Source organism: Chrysoperla carnea, chromosome 5, assembly GCF_905475395.1.
Source record: "Chrysoperla carnea chromosome 5, inChrCarn1.1, whole genome shotgun sequence".
NCBI classification, from domain to species: Eukaryota; Metazoa; Arthropoda; class Insecta; order Neuroptera; family Chrysopidae; genus Chrysoperla; species Chrysoperla carnea.
The window spans coordinates 5,427,076-5,449,429 of record NC_058341.1 but is presented as its reverse complement, the minus strand read 5'-3'; the positions used below and the strand labels follow the sequence as shown (position 1 = coordinate 5,449,429).

General features: G+C 27.2%; 1 protein-coding gene across 6 annotated transcripts in view; it reads right to left on the bottom strand.

Annotated features, from left to right (window-relative positions):
- The window catches only part of LOC123301551 (insulin receptor substrate 1), a 97,485-nt gene that overhangs the window by 54,212 nt on the left and 20,919 nt on the right, over nt 1-22,354 (bottom strand). The window contains exon 1 of one of the 6 annotated variants that reach the window (XM_044884346.1): nt 3,427-3,443. The exons of the other annotated variants lie outside the window; for them this stretch is intronic. The gene's annotated coding sequence lies outside the window, so the exon portion shown is untranslated. Of the gene's footprint in view, nt 1-3,426; nt 3,444-22,354 lie in introns of those variants that run through there. 6 annotated transcript variants of the gene reach the window in all.

Sequence of the window (22,354 nt, the reverse complement as noted above, 5' to 3'; positions counted from 1 at the left end):
TAATAATCGGCATTAAATACTTTACCCAAGTATGACGTATTGTGGAATTCATGAAATTAACTCGTGTACATACCTGTAACAAAAAGAATCAAAGATTAGAATAAAAATTTGTTTGGCTAAAAATAGATAATTATTTAAAATATTTTCTTTATGAAAGAAAATATGACACAATTTCGGTGTACAAAGAAATTTTCTCTTTGCATTTATTGAAATATGCAGTTTAAGTTTACGTCATAAAGATAGTTATTCAAATCATCATAAATTTGTATTCTTGACTTCAAAAAAGTGTTTAGGTTAAAACCTAACTAAAAGTCGCTAACCCAAATATCGTGACGGAATCGAGCACCAGGTACATCGGGATCAATTCAGTCGCGATATTCATGCTCAACATCAAGGGAAACGATTTTGGACCGATTATAAAACGAATTTCCTGAAAACATCAAGAGAGGTAGGGATACCGTTTACTCTGGACACCAGGTACCTTGGAGACCAATTCTGACACGATATTTGTGTTCATCTGCCTCAAAAATCCTCGTTGTAACAAAGTTGGAATCAGTTTCATCACTATTAAGGATGTATGAGCATGACAATAATGTTTGATTTAAAGGCTCAAAATTTATTTGTAGGTAGTCTTTTACTCAAAGAATATGTGGTTAAAATTTCAGCTTAGGTATCCGTGCAAATTTTTAAGAAAAAAGTCATTAAAAATCGATATAAAATACATTGGCTCTTATGGAGGAATCTCAAAAAACGACATATTTTGGAAGTTTTTGATAATTTTCATTTGGAATGAATGAAAACAAATTTTAAATAAACTTTTTAATAGAAAGTAAACATATTAGCAATGAATTAGAAAAGAAAAAAACTAAGTGTCACCGTCCATATAAGGGATGTAAGAGCAGGGTAGATTAAGGGTTGAAATTATTTTTATCTTATTTTCAACTTTGATGATGAATTTTGTTATAACTTCATGAATGTAGACGAAAAATAAGAATAAAATTTTTCGATATGTGTCTTGGTTTTCGAAATATCGAAAGCTAAATAATTAAACAAAATTTTCAATTTTCGATATTTTGAAAATTAAGCCAGATATCGAAAAATTTTATTCTTACTTTTCGTCTTATATCGTCAAGTAATAATATAAATTTATCATTAAATTGAAAATATCTATTTTTAAATTTGTGCCCCCACTACCATGCTCATACATCCTTAAAAGCCGAAAACCGCATTCAAATCCGACTCTTACTTATTTTACTAACTTTATTACTTCGTTTCTGTGACTAAATATGGGAAATTTGTGTTATAATAAAATATTATAAAAATAAAATAAAATAAATTTTTTGTTTACATTTTATGTTCAATCATCTAATAATATTTTAAAAAGTTGTAAACAACTTTACATTCTAACTAACACACTCACATTTATAAACAATTTATAAATGACGTGAGTGTTTGTTTTTGTTTGTTTTTTATTGTGTTTATCCAAACATACGTACATACATACATACATACATACATACATACATACATACATACACACATACATACACTGATTGGCGCACACACTTTCAATAATAAATTGGATTCCAAGAATATGAAAAAAATAAAAAATAATCAGTGTGTTTTTTTATACAATTTTTATACCATGCATATATGAAATATACATGGTATATTAAGTTTAGTCCCAAGTTTGTAACGCTTGAAAATATTAATGGTACTAAAGGTGTTCACAGAATCACCCAAGTAGTCCATTTCCGGTTGTCTGTCTGTCTGTCATCACGATAACTAAAAAACGAAAAGAGATATCAAGCTGAAATTTTTATCAGGACGTAAAAAGTGAAGTAAGTTCGTAAATGAGCAATATAGGTCAATTGGGTTTTGGGTCCGTAGGACTCATCTTGTAAACCGTTAGAGATAGAACAAAAGTTTAAATATAAAAAATGTTCCTTATACAATAATAATCAACTTTTGTTTGAAACATTTTTTCGTAACAATCACTGTTTACCCGTGAGAGCGCAAATTGTATAGTATGTATGTTATGGCTATATCAATTATATATATGTGACTTGTGTGTTTATGTATACTCACTGTCAAAAAAAATGCCACAGTTAAAACATTCTAAGCGTACTCATCATATGTTATGTTATAATAGTAACACTTAGAATGTTTTAAAACGAGCATTTTTTTTGACATTGAGTATATGTGACAGAGTAATCAACACTGACTATACATGGTATTTCAATAATTAACTCAGTCAATTGTTTGTTTTCACTTGTCTTTAATTAAATAAAGTAAGATAAATAAATATATTTATTATTATTATATATTAATATTGGTATTTCATTTTATTTCATAATATTTTTTTAAATTAAATGAAAAATATTTTTGTTTATAGAAAAAACTTCGTTGCTCAAGAAGAAAATGGAAAATATTTGAAAATATTATTAATTATATTTACGTAGTCTAGCTGAATATTATTTTGAAAATTTCTATGGGATAAGAGAACGTACATTAATAAGGAATATATTTGTATTTTTTTTATATTTTTAATTCATTGTTAACACCGTTATAACAAAGTAAAAAATATAAATACTGCTTAAAAATGCTGTATTTAAGTGTAAACAAATATTTAAAATACATTATAATTTTGAGATATTTAAACGCAGTTTTTGGTGCTCTCTGTTGATGACGTATAAGTACGTGATCTGTCAATTCGTGACAGTTCAAAGTATAAATTACACTTTAAAAAAAATGAATTTATAACATAGAATTTACACTTGTTATTATTAAGTTTTCTAATAAAAAGCCGTTGAATAATATAATTTAATAAAATACCATATAAAATGTAAGTAATTAATATCATACAGTATGTCAACAAATTTGACAAGCCCGTACTTTTATTATACCTCACTGCATTTGTACTTTTATTAATTAATTTTAAGTAATTAAAAAGATATTAATTACTAAAAAAATTGTTTTAGTTGAAATGTCCAGTCATTAAACGTTACGGAAGAAAAATATTTGAACCAAATTTAAATTTCATGAATATTCCCTATTGTATAGGAAATTCACGCATTCAAATTAACAAAAAAAATTCAAAACCTTTTTGTAAAATTTTATGTAAAATACAAAACAGTTAGTTAAGAACTACATAACATAAATAAAATGTATAATCAAAACAATACCTAGTACTCTAATGACCTATTTATTTGAATCAAACTTTTATCGAATGTACTCTATCGCATACAAGTAAGTCACTTAGTGATACTACCTTATCGACTAACATAACTAAGCAATGTAATGCAATATACAATGCACAGTATATACAGTGTATATAACTAAATAAGCTTTTTAATACTATTAAAATATGATGTTATTTGTTATGTTATATGTTATTATTATTATTATTATTATTAATTCACATACCAAACCAATGAGAATTGAATCAAGTTGTTTACTTGTTTACTGCTATGGTAGGTCGGTCATTCAATCATTCTTATTAAATATAGACGACATACAACAAATACAGTTTGTCCTCCATTACACATAAAATAATAAAAACTACACTTTAAAATTATAAATAAAACATTATTTATTAATTATTTACAATTTAAATGCATTTAATTAATTATTTTTAAGAAAAAACATTTTTAGTTTAAACATATGTTACATTTTTTTAGTTAAAACAAACACACTTTATTATGCACATGCGTATATGTGTTATAGGATAAAGGTACACGAACTTTAACGACAATAAACACGATTCGACACGAAATATGACAAACACAAATTAATTTACGAAAAAAAATTCAAAATATTATTTATTTATTAAATATTATTATATTATTTATTTAAAATGCAATAAATTTATTAATTTAATGAAAAAAATTTTAGGTTTAAATAAATTATATCACATTTATTTTAGTTTAAACAACAACGCTTTATTCTGTCCAGGCGTGTTTGTGTTAGAAGCTAGTGTTACACGAAGTTAGGACGACAATAAACGATTTGATTCGGGTTATACTGTAAAAACAAATTAATTCGATTTCAATGACGCGGGTTATTTAAAAATGGCATTAAAATAATTTGGTGTAGGTTTTGATATTTTCTAAAGTAATTTAGCTCCGAAAAGGCACGAAAATCCAATTTATATAACTATTCGAGCAATATTTTCAAAGAAATTATGTAAAATCAATTCTAGAAATTATCAAATGAACCAAATTTTTGTATTTATTGGGATAAATTTGTTTTAATGTACTCTTTTTTTATTGAAATTAAGAGATAAAATTTTTTTTTCGGAATTCGATAAAACTTGGCATAAAGAGTAATATTAACAATATATGATTGATAGAATAATTTCTATGATATCGACCAAAATCCTATATTTTGGAGTAATTATCAGTGGTATCTCAAAAACAACTCGATATTAAAATAAATTTCATCTCAATTTCGAACTCGAATTCAACCTCAAAATTACTTTTTCAAAAATTTTTATTAAATAAAAAAGAAAACGAAAAGTGGAACTCGGTAGGAATTATGTTCCTTACTATATTATTTTAGGTATTAATTACTTTTACTTTTTACTGTATGAATTGTAATATTAGTTGTAAAAAAGACATACTTCTGATTTAGTAGTCAACCCAATATGTGTGTACATTACCTTCATTTGACTTGATCAAGATATTAATTATGACATAACATAAAATATCCTTGTTCTTACTATAAATTAATTTTGAGGTCGTTTTAAATTGTTGCACATTTTTTGGGTTTTACCTCCCAACCAGCAAACAAGGGAGTGTGTGTGACACTCGGTAATTAAATTAAATACTAAATAACAAACATTCATTGATGGACTGACTTAACATACAGTCGACGTGGGGACAGACTTTACAATATTTGTTGATTTGTTTGTCAATAAAAACATAACACACAAACAACTAAAGTGCATTCAAGCCAACACGATTTTTTTCCTAAATGACTCATTTCATAATAATACATTCTATTCACACTTACGATACGATGATGAGTCATGAAGAAACAATCTAATTGCGATTTTAAGCTAACTCGTATGTGTGTAAGTTGTTTTTGATATGATCGGATCCAACGAAAACGATACTGTCATGTGACAAACAACGGAATATGGGAGAGATGTGATGATAAATGATGACTAAAAATTCTAACTATATTACATGATATTTATTTATTTTAATTTTTAACCGACTTCAAACAAAAACGGAGGAGGTTATCAATTCGACTGTATTTTTTTTTTTAAATGTGTTTTACCTCAGAACTTTTGACTGGGTGAACCGATTTTGATGATTCTTTATCTGTTTGAATGCTGGTGCTTCCCGTGTGGTCCCATTTCATTTTGGACGAGTTCTGACAACGGCATTCATGAGAAAATCATAAAAGTCTTAAATTTGCATTAAGTATGCACGACAAGAGGACGAATAACTCAATATCACGCCAACCGATTTCGATGATTCTTTTTTTAACAAAAAGAAAACCGACTTCAAAAGAAAAATTTTTCCAAAACAAATTAATATGCACTAAAAAGTAAAAAACAAATGATAATATAATGTAGTTAAAATTATTGTTATTTTTGGAGTCGGTGTCAGCCAAGCTAATGTAGCAAACTGTTCTATCAGAGTTGTTTCCTTAGCTGACACCGACTCCAAAAATAACAATAATTTTAACTACATTATATTATCGTTATTTTTTTTACTTTTTAATGCATTTTAATTTGTTTTGGAAAAGTTTTTTGTTTTGAAGTCGGTTTATACCCTGTATAATGTTCATCTAACTCTGCTTGTTATTGTAAACAAAAACAGTTTGTTGGTGTGGGAAAGCATGTGAGACAGAGTGTGTGGGCCCTTCTTCTTAGTTGTTAAAAATCATATGACTTCGTGTTATTTGTTTATTTTGTTCTTGTCACGAGTTATTTATAATAATAATAATGAATTAAACTGATCTTGTGACCTATGAATCAACATCAGAAATAACGTTCAAAATTCGCCTCATATTTCCTTACAGCCTTATATTTTAGCAAGTTAGCCAAACCAAACAAAATCGAAAAAATCATAAAAAATTTGAAATATGAGAATGGGGGTTTTTTAATTTCAAAAAAACAACCTAATAAAAAAATATGTACAAAAATGTGTATTGCGTTACCTATGACGTACCCAATGTAAATACATTATGCATATAAATACAATAACCGGCACAGAAAATGACTCACTAAATAAAACATTTCCAAATAAACAGATTAAAACAATCTTTTAATAATAAGTATTAAATAAACGATAGGTGTCGTAGGACACCCGGTTAGAACTATGTTCCTATCGTATCTTCGTTTATAATATCAATGTAGTGCTTACTCTTTTACGCGTATGTGCTTTAATTTTTTTGCTGGTTTGAATGATTGTTTATATCTGTTCATTGGTAATTCTGAAAATTTAAAGTACTAAGAAAGTCAAATTTAAATATTCTGATTTCGAGTCATAAAAACACATTTTTCTTTTAAAATATTAAAATTAAAAATCGTAATTTTTAAACAGTATATCACGTGACCTAAAACACGGACAAGCCCTGCTGTGATGTCATATCGGTATGAGTCATAGACCATCAGCTAGTTCAGTGTAGACAGCTGTATAATAAGTGTTTATATTTCTTATAATCAGATGTCTATGAATATATCTGTCAAACTTATTTGTGCTATTTCGTGTAATGATACCGATATTACGTCATCGAATTGGATGCCCGCGTTTTTGACAGTTTAATTATATTAGTTTTTGGCAAAAAAGCGTGTGTATTTTTCCAAAATAAATTTTTGATGGCTTTTTATTAGCAAAATCAACATTTTGACGTACTTTTTCAAAGTAGTGGAATACTCTATTCTAAAATTTTAGAATTTTCTGACATTATTCGCAACAGCCTTAATAAGTGATTGAATTTCACATAGTCTATTAGTATATGTTCATAATACCTGTGTATAATAATTGAAACAAATACAATTAATCGGATATCAGCGGTTTTACTATCGTACAAATATTATTTATTATTTCATAATAAAAAAAAATTTTGTTTTTTACACCTGTAGCTATGTACGTATGAATGTATGTATGTATGTTAGGTATATGGGCGCATGTGTTTTTTTATTATTGCAAATTTCACAAAAAAAAAACTTTCGATTTATTTATTTTTTGATAACAGAAAATTATTTATTTAAACAAAAAAAATATCAAATGTCATTCCTTAATGATTTGCATAATTTTATTTTTGTATGTTGGTAATTATTATGAACTTGTCTCAACCTCATGAGGAGCTACGAATGTGATACAACTACCGTACGGGGATGAGTGGTGAAGTTGACACAAACGCATGAGTTCTTTGTATGAAAGTAATATACTGTCGTCTAACTTTCTAATCTTGTTGTTTTGAAATGCAACATAGTTTTAATCAATCTTTTTTTGATTGGTTCTACCACATATTATAACAAAATACTGATGTGATTGTCACAACCACATGAGAAGGAAAAAAAATTAGATTTCTCTAGATTACGATTTTGATAATGGAATAAGAAAGATAAGGATAGAACAGAAAAAAACTTGCTAGAATTATAATATGTAAGAATTGTTTACATTACTTATAAATTATTATATTTGTTATCACCGAAACGAAAGTATATAAACACGATTGATTTTTAACCAATTAGCTCAATAAGTTGTTATATTTTTCATGTTTATTTATTATTTTTGATTAAATGATTAGATTACAATTTTTTTGTTGTTGAGTTTTTTCTTATCAAACAAACACAGTTCTCAAGTGTGTTGGTGGATTTTTAAGATGTTGATTTTGTTTGATACGCCGTTTACGAGCAACGAGGAGGCCAAACAGGGAGCGATTTTAATCGTAATAAAATGTAGAGAAAAATATATGTCAGAGGAGAGAAGGGATTTACTCTAAAATGTTTTGTTGTAATCAAAATATAAAATTTTTTTTGGTGTAACCTTGATTTTCACATTATAATAATTTTATGGATGGATTTTGTAATAAAATTTTTGCAATATTTTGTATTAATAAATTTGTATTAAAAAAAGAATGAATCATGGAATTTTATACAGGAATAAAGAAGTTAAGGGTAGGACAGAAACAAACTTGCTATAGTAATCAAATATAAGACTAGCTTGATACCCGCCCGCTTCATTGAGCTTAAAAGTAAGAACCACCGCTTTGTAGCCTATACCTCTCTTTATCTCACTTATGTCTCTTCCATAATCATTGACACATTGTTTTACACAACCAAAAATATTATCAGAGTTTTCAATTTCTTTTTTTAAGTGTAAAATAGTTCAGAAAAGATGGCCATGAATTGTTTTACATTTACCATTTTAAATTCTTGGAGCAGTAAAATATCAGATGAAATTTAATTTCTTGTTTTTTAAAAGATATCTTAATAAATAATACCTCATGTGTTTTTCTAAGGTATGAACTATATTATTGTACAGTTTCATTCAATTCCATTCGCTAGTTATTGAGTGAAAGAGTAACAAACTAACAAACAAACATCCTTACTTTCAGATTTATAATATAGATACAGATTTAGAGATAATAAAAACAATAAAATGGCGCTACAGCTACAGACAGCTAGCTATACTCTCAATTGTACTTTATTAAATAGTTTTTATTATAATAAAAACTCATGAATGTTATATATTCTGTTCAATATTTTATGTGAATGTATTTTATATATACAAGTAATAAGTTTTTAACAGTGTAGACTGTAGAGTGTAGACTGTAGATGAGGACTGTATATATGTATATATGTGTTATCAGTTAGTTGTACGCGCGTGTGTCCTTGACTCCACGTGTCCACAATAATTTTAAATATACATTTTAATGCCTCTTCAAAATGTTTATTTTATTTTATTTTATGTGCTATGTGTACGATATTAATGAAGCTTAAGTGCGCGATCATAACTATATCAATCAAGTTTCAGAAATTTCATTAAATGTCCACTATGAATAGAAAATTCAGACATAACACAAATATAATGAATTCATATTAGTCTTTCAAAAAATTCTGGTTTATTGCACGGGACATACATATAAACCAAATACATGATTTATAGTGAAGTATAATGTGTTATTTTAAGCTTTACAATACCACACAACTACAAAAATATACAATATATTGTGTGCAAGTGATGCTTATAAATTTGATTAAATAGATATCGTTCTTCAATCATCATTACTCTAACTATAGTCGTCTCTGTTCATCAAATGATGGATCTTCGATGAACTCATAATTCAATTAAAATTTTGTTTTGATATCATCGACAACCTTATATTTTTATGGTAATTTTTATAAACTACAAGATTATCTAAATATTTTAGATAGTTTTTTTATCACACTCTCTAGATTTTTTGATATAGAAATATCCAAGTGAAAAGGATAACCTATATCATCATTTTTTCAGCCAACATTGAACGATAAAATAAAAATTAGAAAGCCCGATGACCTAGGAATTTTTTATGATTTTTTGGAAACTTTATTCAATCAAAAAATGTATTTATAAAGTTTTATTAAAATCTATCTATTATACTCTTCAGGGAAGTTTGATTATTAGAATTATATCAAACGGCTAAGTTATTTTCTATATTCGCCATAAATCAAATTGACGGATTATTGGTTATACTTTCGATATACAGTAAATATATGTACGCAATAATGTGTAATTACTCCACAGTCCACGCTAACGTTTTTACTAAAATTTTTTGGTAATAAACAGTAGCAGCATGTAGAGGCAGCGGCCACTGTCTCACTACTAAATACAATTGGAATATCTACATAAAATGTACATATATCACAGTCAACAAGCTAACCAAAGCTAACTAGTAGTGGCGTGCTGCTAATTTGTAAAAATTTATCGCGCCAAATTTTACAAGATATTGAAATACAATTCATTTATTGAAAAATTGTAGAATCATTTTTTTACAAATATTAATTTCTTCTTGGAAATGTTTTTCGTTCTTGAATTCGGATATATTTTTGTTTCTTTATCATATCCGCTTTTCAAGTATGAATGGAAGCTGTTTATATAAATAAGTAAAAAAATTTTTTTTGTTAAATCCTTTGTTAAGCCTCTTTTAGAGATTACTTAAAATATAAATAATTTATTTAATATTTTTTTTTATGTATTTATCAGGAAAAAAATAAAAATATGGAAAATTAAATTTTATATCCTGCTACTTATTCCAGCGATAGAATTTAGAACTGAAAACGGAATGCGAGTCTTTATATTCTCTAAAATAAGGCATTCAGTCATGATTGCCTAATGGATTTCAATAAAACTTGATAAATATTGATTAACTTTTTGATTAACAAAGTTTCCAAAAATCACAAAAAATTCTTAGGTCATCGGGCTTTTTATTATTATTTTATCGTTCAAAGTTGGCTGAAAGATGATGAATCATATAGGTTATCCTTTTCAATTGGATATTTCTATATCAAAAAATCTAGAGAGTGTGATAAAAAACTATCTAAAATATTTAGACAATCTTGTAGTTAATAACAAATACCATAAAAATATAAGTTTGTCAATGATATAAAAACAAAATTTTAATTTAATTATGAGTTCATCAAAGATCAATCATTTGATGAACAGAAACGACTATAGTTAAGAGTATTGATGATTGAAGAGCGATATCTATATTATCAAATTTATAAGCATAACTTGCACACAATATGTTAGATATTTTTGTAGTTGCGTGGTATTATAAAGATAAAAATAACTCATTACTTGATTACAAAGCATGGATTTGGTTTATATGTATGTACCGTGTAATAAACCAAAACTTTTTACAATAGGTTTACAATCACCTTAAAACAGGAAATTGTAACTGAAGCTAAAATTTATGATAAACTATCTCATCGGTGTCGCGAAATCTTCAGATAAGTTGAAGCTAGCTCCTAAATTAATCTCATTTAATTACAAATGCAAGGAGAATGTGAAATGACCTCCATATATAAATAAATAGAAAAAATATTTAAAACATTTTTAAAATATAATAAATATTACTACATAACACACTCTCAACTTGTATAATTTATATAACAATAAAAAATAAATTTTTCTTTTTTATTGCAATCCATTCTAAGTTCATTATCGTAATAAATATTATTATTAGCATAATACATACATACATACATACATACATACATACATACATACATACATGCATATGTATGTACATGCAGCGTTCGTTGTTCCTATAGCGACGTCGAGCTTTAGTCCAATAGCACATGTTATATTCACAGATATGCGTGTATGCTGTATGTATAGAAGGCGACGCTATATGGCAGCAGCCTGTTACTTAATTTATTGATGCGTCCGCATCCGACGCCCGTGTCCCTCAACTTTAATATTAGTATACCATACAAACTCATATACAGTGTGTGTCGCATTTAAGATAAAGACATCCTTATATTTTTTCGTTATTTATAAGATTATTTTAAACTGAACGTACCACAAATTGACAAATAGGGTCCAATTCTTAATATTATGTCTAGCGTCAGGGACGATTAGAGATATCGAAAAAATAAACTGTTAGAAAAGGCGCGATTATGGAGACATTATGTTCTGACAGCAGATTGGACCTATAGTTCTCGAAATTGCTTTTTAATAGTCAATTTAGTTCTTAGAAGGTAAGAGATAGAATAACACTTTAAATTAGAAAGTTGATCCTCATTAAAAAAGTTGATCCTCATTTTTATTTAAAATATTTTTTCGAAAATCGTAAGTTTTATCGATAATTGTAGGTCAAAATCATGGATACAGGACCCTTGGAAACTTTTGGCTTAAGCATTTTTCTGTAGCTAGCGTGTTTTCATTCGATTAAATGCAATGATGACATATTTTTAAGTAGCATTTTCTCCGAAAGCTATCGATATGCGAAAACATCTCTACAACTTTTGTTTAAGTTTTTGTTCGATTAGATAACTAATAAATGGTCCAGCCTATATATAAAAATTTTCTACTTTCAATATTTTCAAACATTTACAATAAATTTTTTTTTTTTATAAAAAATTATTACGTGTTTTTATGCAAATCAATTTCAATATTTATTATATTTAGAATTTTATTTTAAAAATTTATTTTTGTTATTTGCTTGCTTTAAATACTTTGTTAGCTTGTATGTTTGCTTTGCTAATAATCTTTATTTGCTTGCTGTGTTTTACAATCAATTTTTATTTAAAATAAAATAAAAAAAAACTTTTTATCTGACATTGAAAAATATTCAGAGTCATATATATAATTCTTAAACGTTATACATTTTATATTATTTAAATTTATTTTTATTATTTATATTTATTATTATTAAATCATACATTTTATGATTATTTATAAATATTATGATTAATTAATTCTTCATAAGTATTCAACAAATAGTGTGGGTTGAAAAATACTTAACTTTACTTGTCCGGGTATCAAATTCTTGCAAATAAATCCAGATTCCGGATACATACAATCAAAAACATATTAAAATAATGACAACCTCATCCCGAAGTTGCCGTTTCATATTGAAATCAAGTAAAAATACTTTCAAACAATATCTTAATGATTGGAACAAGAACAAAATTGATACAAAATCACTGAAGTTAAATAAACAAAATCATTGATTCTATTCTATTCTATGAAAGAGATTGATTTTAGGTTTAAAGTCATGTTTATTGATGGAAAATAAAATTGTACTTAGTTGGAATATATAATCGTGTAAATAAAATGAATTGATGAATTAAAAGAAAATTTTTGTGTGTTTGCTTTAAATTTAGGATTTGGTTACTACAAAGACACATATCTGTCAATGTGTGATTATGTCAACTACATGAAGATTGTGGTTACTTATTTACAGGGTTGAAAATAAACTTATAGATCATTTTTCTATTATAGGTAATATAACAGTTGGTACAGGTACAGCATCTGATTTAAGACACCAAAAGCAATAGTAATCCATAGGTCGCTGATTCAAGACTGACTCGAAGAAATCTATTTTTATTTTAAATTAAACCTAATAAACCTGCTCATGTAGTTGTGACAATCACATAAGTATTTTGTTATAATATTTATAAATGATATAACCAATCAAATAAAAAGATTTTTTAAAACTATGTTGCATTTCAAAACAACAATATTTGAAATTTGTTAGACAGTATATTACTTTCATACAAACAACTCATGTGGTTGTGTCAACTTCACAGCTCAACCCCGTATGGTAGTTGTATAACATTCGTAGACCCATTCGTCATATTTGATCTCGCGATGAGGTTGAGATAACCTCATATCGGTTAATATTAAGAATTTTTTTTCCAGGTAAACTAAATTCGATGCCAGTAACAGAAGATTATGCGAATATCTCAGCGTACTAGCATAAAGGACTGGGGTGGTAAACACTCACATAAAACATGTAACTGTTAAAGACCTTGTAAACTTACTTATTAATGAATGAATAAATGTATTAAATAATTAATTTTTTTAAATAAATAAAAGTGTTAAAATGTATATTAAATGGGCATTACGTAACATTATTTGATGATTACATGATATGAGATTTAAAAAAAAAAAATAAAAATAACAACGCAAATTTTTTGTAATCAATAATATAAAACAATGACACTTGTTTCATAAAATTAATTGATTTAACAGCTTAACTTAACACTTGTCTAACTATCTGTCTGTCTGTTTGTATTTGTTCGCTTTATAGTTACATAAATAAATTATTACATATATTTTATTTAAAATGAATTCATGATCGAAGGTAAATTAATCCTAAAAAGAAAGTTTCATTTCAAACTCAAACTCAAAACGAAAAAATATCACGTTTTCGTATTTGTTTATTTTATATTTATTTTGAACTTTTTGGGATCAAAGATACCAAAAAAATATTATTCATAACAAATTTCTGGTATCGTTTGGGAAAAAATTTATATTGCAAAAATTCTTTTTAAAGCATGTATTCAAAAATCGTAGCCACAGAAACTTATAGCCTATAAACTGGTGTTGAAATTGTATTAAAAATGTAGAAAAAGGGCAAATGCGTAAATATACTTTACCGTTGCGAAATCAAAAATGAAATTTAACATACCTGTAACAAAAAGAACCAAATATTAGCACAAAATTTATTTTAAAATTGGGTAGGGATTATAAAACCTCCTAAAACGTAATAAAAGAGAATTGAAAAAAATACACTCGCATAAGGATTCGAATTCGGACATTTTAGATTTATGTAAAGCGCCTAAATCATCATTTATTTGGTTTAGTAAACGAAAATAGTTCTCGAGAATGTTTCACATGACCACTAGTTGAAGCTACCTATCAATTTTCAACTCCCTATCTTTAACAGTTTTGGAGAAAATGGACACTAAAACTTGTCCCAATTTGTTTCCCCAGTTTTGTAAAAAAGTTTTGGTTTATTGCACGGTACATATACATATAAACTAAATACATGCATTGTAGTCAAATAGTGTGTTATTTTTAGCTTTATAATGCCGCACAACTACAAATATAAATTTGATAATATAGATATCGCTCTTCAATCATCAATACTCTAACTATAGTCGTCTCTTCGATGAACTCATAATTAAATTAAAATTATGTTTTGATATCATCGACAATCTTATATTTTTATAAACTACAAGATTGTCTAAATATTTTAGATAGTTTTTTATCACACTCTCTAGATTTTTTGATATAGAAATAACCAAGTGAAAAAGGATTACCTATATCATCATTTTTTCAGCCAACATTGAACGATAAAATAAAAATTAAAAATCTCGATGACCTAGGAATTTTTTGTGATTTTTTGGAAACTTTGTTAATCAAAAAATGTATATTAATAAAATTTTATTGAAATCCCTAGTATTATTCAATCCTTGCATATCTCCTTAAATAGTTAAAATTAGATGTATTTACTTTCAGGTAAAATGAATAGATCCTTGAATTCACTTTGAATAAAAGAAGTTACAATGTATTGTAAATATTAACAATAATTATAAATCGCAATATGATACTTTGATATTTTTAGCGCCATTTATATAACAGAATATTAATAATAATTATAATAATACAGTAGAACCTCGATAACTTAAACCTCGGTAACATAAAAACCTCTGTTACTTCAAAAAATACTATGTTCCCTTCCCATCAGAGCCCAAAACCTCTATAACTTAAAAGACGCAACCTCTATAACTTAAATAAATAATCTCTGTATAAGCCCTCAGTAACTACATAGAAACATGTACACTCACTGTCAGAAAAAGTGCCACAGTTAAAACATTCTAAGCGTACGCATCATATGTTATGTTATAATAGTAACACTTAGAATGTTTTAAAACGAGCATTTTTTGTGACATTGAGTATACATACCTCTATATTAACTAGGGTACATAGAAACATGTACATACCTCTATATTAACCTTTACCTAACATAGACACTTGATAACTTAAAACCTCTATAACTTAAAATATTTTGTGTTTCCCTTGGACTTTAACTTATCGAGATTCTACTGTAATATAATATAAAACAGTTATTGTTGTTAGATGTTTAAAATGAGTGCGCGCGAGGCCGCCTTCATAAATCAAAAACTGCAATCATATAATACATAGCGCGTGCGATTTATGTTATTATTAATTATTAATAATCATATTTGTATTATTTGAAAAGAATCTTTTGTTTTGTACACAATTATTACCATTTTTAGAATGAAATTACAATTTTCATAAATAATCAATTTTTCTTAATTTACTTACTACGTTTTTAGAGAAAAAGAGACGATGTTGGACGCATCAAGGTTGGTTGTTTGATAAAAATCAATTGGGGGGACGAATATTTCGCTCAGCTAGAGCGCACATTAAGGTGTTTGGACTATCACATGATGCTATCAAAAAAAAACAACCTTGCAACGTGTAGTAAAAATTTTTCGTATTATGTAAAAGATTTTTTTGTAATAAAATAAAAAATTCGACAGCGTTAAGATAGCAATTTTAGATTTAGGGTTGAAATTATTTTTACCTTATTTTCAACTTTGATGATGAATTTTTTTATAGCTGCATGAATGAATATAGACGAAAAATGAGATTTTCGAGATATCGGAAGCTGAATAATTAGACAAAATTTTCAATTTTCGATATTTTGAAAATTACTCCAGATATCGGAAAATTTTATTCTTACTTTTCGTCTTATATCGTCAAGTTATGACATAATTCATCGTCTAAATTAAAAAGGTATATTTTTTTAAGTTTGTGTCCCTACTACCGTGCTTATACATCCTTAATTAGCCGAGAATAACGGGTTTTTTTTGTTTTCAATAATTTATTAAGGTTTTAACTTTAATTTAAATAGCATTTTTATTTCCACCGACTAGTTTTTGAGAAGTCTATGAAAACATATCATCCATCTACCGTTTTCTCATACGACCAATGTTAAATAGGTCTACTTTGTAAGTATTTTATGAATGACCTCTGATACTGAACCCTAAAAAAGAATATACATTCGCATCAAATACAAATTTTTAATCAAACACACATTCATTAAAAATATGTTTATTTAAAAATAATATGCTGATAAATTAGAACTTGCGAAAAAAAAAAATACAAAACGTCACACTTTGATCAGTCGTGTCAGAGACATTAAAATTCAGTCATCAAACTAATTTATTGTAGCTTTTTCTCTGTCCCTCTCTCTCTAATAATAATTACAACTATTTTTTGATTAAAGTTTATTATAATTGTTTACTTAAAATTAAGTAAAAAGTATTATCAATTTTATATTATTGGACACAAAAGATATATTCAATGGAATTTTTAACTTTTTTTTTTTTTTATTCAATAAATATTAAATTATAAATAATATTTACTGATCATCATATTTTTTTAAAATTATTGATAGAAATTTAGTGTTTTCTTACTGAAAATCGAAATAAAACTGTAAGAAAAGTGCTTAAGTATATACAGAGTGTCTAGCTAAGTTAGTTACATATGAAAAACTGTTTATACCATGTATATATGAAATATATCAAGGTATACTAAGTTTAGTCCCAAGTTTGTAACGCTTAAAAATATTGAACAAAATTTTGGTATATGTGTTCATAAAATCATCTAATTAGTCCATTTTCGGTTGTTTGTCCGTCTGTCTGTCAACACGATAACTCAAAAACGAAAAATGATATCAAGCTGAAATTTTTACAGTGTGTTTAGGACGTAAAAAGTGAGGTCAAGTTCGTAAATGAGCAACATATGTTAATTGGGCCTTGGGTTCGTAGGACCTATAAATTACAGATTTCTGTAAAATTACTCAATATAAAATATTTCACGGCCATTTTTCTGATATACTCAATGAATAATTACGACTATTATACATTTAAAAAAATAGAAAACCATACATATATATTACCTTTGTAAAACAATTCTTATCATTATTTCGAGTATTATAGAAAGGAGATAAGCGAGAGCAATCTTTAACAATCTTTACATTTAAACCCAGCGAAGTGGATGAGTATCAGATTATATTTAAAAAAAAAAAGCCATTGATCTGACTTGTTAAGATCATATTTATATTTAAATTGAAATGTCACTTAAAATAATATCTAAATCACGTTTTTTTCAACGTACTGAGATGTTTTAAAAAGTGATTTGTTTGTTATAATCCCAAACGCCTTAAGTCAGCAATATTGATTCATATGTTTTTATTAAAAAAAAAAAAATAATACATATTTGGAAGGATTTATTTATCAATGACCCCGAAAATTTGTACTAAAATTTATTATTTTGCTAGACAGACATACATAACAAAAGATAGACACGAGTTTCAAAGACTAGTTTATTGAACTAATCTAAAATGCGTGGTGATCAAAATTCCTAGACCAAAACCCAGCCGAGCATTCATTATAAGCTGAGCAGTTCGATGAATATTCTACAACATAGTATAAAAGAAAGTCCCGCTCTACGTCTGTGTTTTTCCGAAATCTCTTTCTAAACCACGCAACGGAATATTTGTGTTCTATGCGTTCCTAAATCATTGATCAGATATATAAATTACTTAACAAAATACAAATGTGACTGTCACTACATGAAAAAGTATATGTGTTCGTAATAACCAAATCCTATATCTAAAGCAAACACAAAGAAATTTTCGTTTAATTCATCGATTCGCTTTATTTACACGGGATGAGGTTGTTATTATTTTAATTTTTTTTTCAGTGTGGAATAACCTATACATTTTTAACCCAAAAAATATATATTTTTTTTAAATCGAAAATAAATAAAAGAGCCCTTGAAAATATGAAAATTTTCTGTTGACATTTACAATGATTTAAGTAAAGTCGTAAAATAATTGGCGTGACTTAGATGTTTTAAATGTCGTGACCAAATACTTACTGTATGTTCAAGTTGATGATCGTTAACGACTTAGACTTTTTATTATAAAAGTAACTAGGTATTCACTTGTACTCTCTTCTGTCCGTACATATCTATTTATTATGATTTATATTTATAAATAATATTTTATATAGTTAACTAATAAAACTTGACATTTATATTAAATATTGTATTTTATTTTAATAACTTATTGTTTTATGTTTAAAATATGTGCTTTATTATATTCTAATTAATAATCTTTTCACTGTAAACAACCCATTAAATTGTGTTTTTAAATCACAAAACGTTTAACTTAGTTAATCTGGTCATATTAGATACGAATTCGCAAAAAACTTTGTACTTGATTTTTATGGAAAATTTTATGTAGTTAGGCAGTTTTCATAAAAGGAGTCCGATATGATGAGTTAAATGTAGTGATCGTGAGCACCTTTCACTTTTTCGATCGTATATAACTAGCATACTTGTGTGCTGTCAACAAAGTATCTATTGTTTGAAACTAACAATAACCTGACGGACATAGCACGCAATGTAGTTGTTATACACCAATACAGAATGACTACATAGCTACTCAGCGAAACGTATATCGTATTCTTATTTCCATATATAAATTATGCTATATAGTACGTTTAACAGACAAAGCATCTATTGTTGAAACTAACAATAACCTGATGGACACAGCACACTACACAACATTTAAGAAGTAAACTCCAATCGTGCATCGAAACTGACACAAACAATTTTTTTACTGTTACTTAGAAATAATCTAATTTGACCGGATTAAATCGTTAATATTATAAAATTTTGCCTTGAGAATTATTATATAAAATTATAAAAAATAGGCGCATGTGTGTCTGAAGGAAGGTTATATTGAAGCAAGCATATTGCCGGTGCCAGTGGCTTTATTAGTTTTACTGTGTAATATTTCCATGGTCAAAAAGAGAGTTTTATGAGTAGAAAGGAAAATTTCAAAGATGTTACGCGTGTTTTCAATTTTTTTCCGTTCACTTTTACGAGACAATTATATTTAATTATGCATACTGCTATTTTTTTCATGGCCATAGAGAAAATTTAACGACACGAAAGGAAATATGCAAATAATCCACGTGTTTGACCTTTCAAAAAGAAAATAAATTATCTTTCAAATCGTTTCCTAACAGTTATATACAGAAAATCTCAAAATATGCATCCATGTGTTATCAGAGAAATAATGGGAATCTACAGTATTGTAATAAAGTTTTGGTTTATTGCACGGTACATACATATAAACCAAATGCATGCTTTTAATGAGTTATTTTTGGCTTTACAATACCACGCAACTACAAAAATGCTTATAAATTTGATAATATAGATATCGCTCTTCGATCATCAATACTCTTAACTATAGTCGTTTCTGTTCATCAAATGATGGGTTTTCGATGAACTCATAATTAAATTAAAATTTTGTTTTGATATCATCGACAACCTTTTATTTTGATGGTATTTTTTATAAACTACAAGATTGTCTAAATATTTTAGATAGTTTTTTATCACACTCTTTAGTTTTTTCGATATAGAAATCCAATTGAAAAGGATAACCTATTTGATACATCATTTTTTCAACCAACATTGAACGATTAAATCAAAATTAGAAATCCCAATGACCAAGGAATTTTTTGTGATTTTTTGGAAACTTTGTTCAATCAAAAATGTATTTATGAAGTTTTATTGAAATCTCTAGTATTATCCAATCTCCTTGGATATCTCCTTAATAAGGGGCTGGCTATCCATTCAAGTAGGCAGCACGTGGTAAAAAGACCCTGAGATAAACTAAAGTTCCTTCTTTGGTTATACAAAACAAGTGAATGTACTTTAATATTATATATATATTTTTTTAAAACTAAATCCATGTTGAATAATTTATTTAAATAATAAAAATAATAATAATAAAAGAAATTTATGGTGAATGCCCTTGGATGAGGCCCCAGCTCCCCTAACAAATAATATTAAACAGACATATAATGTTGTTATATTTTATAATAAATAATGTCTTTTAGAAAATATAAAAAATATAATATTTATATTATATTTTAATATTATTTATCGATAATCAATCATCTTCGATGATATATTAATTTTTATATGAGCTCATAAAATTGTAATAGGGTATTCCACTATTTTGAAAAAGTATCTCAAAATGTTGATTTTGCTAATAAAAAGCCACCAAAAATTTATTTCGGAAAAATACACACGCTTTCTTGCCAAAAACTAAAATTCAATTTTAAACCTTTTTTAAACTATCAAAAACGCGGGCATCCAATTTGATGCCGTAATATGGGTATCATTATATGAAATAACACAAATAAGTTTGACAGATATATTCATAGACATCTGATTATAATAAATATAAGTACTTATTATCTATGGATATATTATACCCAGCAGTCTACACTGAACTAGCTGAAGGTCTATGGCTCATACCGATATGACATCACAGCAGGGCTTGCCCGCGTTTTAGGTCCCGTGATATACAGTTTAAAAATTACGATTTTTAATTTTAATATTTTACAAGAATGTGCATAAATAAGGTGCAAATAATTTGAACCAAACATTATTAAGACAAATATTTTCTAAGAAATCCTGTTTCTCAAAATACAGTTGAACGCCTTTTCTGCATCCAACTGCCCAATTATGATCTTTTTTTACCTCGTGTGATTTAAATCCCAAATCAACTGTAATAATTGTACATATACCAATACACACGTAAACAAAACTAACCAGACCTAGACATATGGATAGTTCAGACTGTTCAGTGTTCAGTCATCAGTGTTCTCAACATGCATGAAGTGAGCCTAACTCAGTATAGTAAGTAAGCACATGTTGGTATAAAAATTTTGTTGATTGAAGTTTATTATTAATTAAATTACGTCGCAGTTTTAAATTAGAAATAAATAATATATCAAGAAGTTATTATATGGTTTTCAATAACTACTACAGTCAAAATCTGTTATAAAGACAATGTCGTTAGATTCGATTCGATTAGATTAGCATTAGAACATTTGTACTACTGCGACCAGTTTATTCTATTGTACTTCAAAAGTGCTTCCAAGAGTATTACAGCTTTAATAAACTTTAGAAAAACCCTGAAGTATCGTTTAAAAGATATGTTTTTTTGTATTCACACATTTTCTTATTTCTCTTATAAGAATGATTATTAAATTGACAATGCTCTAAAACCATTTATAAATCATGATTCCCCGAGGAAAAAGGAAAGTCGAGGGGGAATATCCAAAGAGGCGAGTTCCCACTGAGCAACGCAAAGAAGTAGCAATGTGTTTATCAGTCTATATAAGTCGATTTTGATCATTCTGACGTTAATCGATTTTTCTTTACCCTACGAGTGCTACTGAAGATATGGCAGTCAAGAAAATTCAATATGACGACCACCAGAGGCCATTTTGTGAAAAAGAATGTATGTGTGGTCCTATGTGGCACACTAGAGACCAATCGCAAGGATCGATTTTGATGATTCTGCCGTGAATCGATTATTATTAACTTTATGAGTGCTACTGAAGATATGGCATTAATGAAAACTCAATATGGTGACCACCAGACGCCATATTGTGAAAAAAATGTATGTGTGTTAGTATGTGGAACACTAGAGATCAAACGCGTGGGCCGATTTTGATGATTCTGATGTTAATCGATTTTTCTTAGCCTTACGAGTGATACTGAAGATATGGCAATAATGAAAATTTAATATGGCGACCACCAGGCGCCATATTGTGAAAAAGTATGCGTGTTCTTATGTGGTACACACTAGAGACTAAACTCTTTGGCCGATTTCGATGATTTTAACGAAATTGGATTTATTTCAACCTTGCGATTGTTACTGAAGATATGGCAATACTAACCAATTCGTTCCGTCATTATAGCCGATGTCA